Below are 861 nucleotides of genomic sequence, written 5' to 3' on the forward strand. Positions count from 1 at the left end.
TATATATATATATAAATTAAAGGTAGCTCAAAAACTACACTGTGGTTGATCTATTCGAGTATTACACATCTTTTAAGAATTGATCCTAGTACCTATACCAGAAAATGATATTTTTTAACAATGCTGGTTTTGTTTTCCGCTCTTTTTAACTTTCTTGCTCGTATTCTTACTAAATGTAGATGGTGACACACGCGCTGACTCTATTTCACTTCTTTTACTATTATTTGTTAACTAAAGGCGGTGGAATGGCAGAAGCGTTAGTGCGTCAGGCAAAATTCTTAGCGGCATTTCTTCTCAACTCCTTACGTCCTGAGTTCATCTACTGCTTAGGTCAACTTTGCCTTTCATTCCATCGGGATGAATAAAATAAAGTACTACTCGAGTACGGGTTCGATGTAACCAATTGCTTGTTCCTCGCAAATTTGCTGGACTTGTACCGAAATTGGAAAAGGAATAAATATTAGTCGACTAGTTAAACAGTTAACCAATTACTAGTTTGAATAATCGTTTGGTAAGTCAATCAATCATCGAAGTCCGTCAGAGTTCTTTCGATTTGAATTAAAGAGAGAGCATATTGTTGATGAGTTTGCATATAGCGATTAAAAGACACTCACCATTATTTATTCGCCGAAAGATTAGTTAAACAATCGATTAGTTAATCAACAAAATATAGCCGTGGCTATGTTGTAAGAAGTTTGCTTCCCTACCACATGGTTTCCGGTCCATTCCCACTGCGTGACGCCTTGGGCAAATGTCTTCTGCTATAGCTTCAGGCCGACCAAAACCCTTGTGAGTGGATTTGATAGATGGAAGTTGAAAGAAGATCGTCGTATGTATATATATATATATATATATATATAT

The sequence above is a fragment of the Octopus bimaculoides genome, chromosome 4, assembly GCF_001194135.2.
Source record: "Octopus bimaculoides isolate UCB-OBI-ISO-001 chromosome 4, ASM119413v2, whole genome shotgun sequence".
In the NCBI taxonomy this organism is placed as follows: domain Eukaryota; kingdom Metazoa; phylum Mollusca; class Cephalopoda; order Octopoda; family Octopodidae; genus Octopus; species Octopus bimaculoides.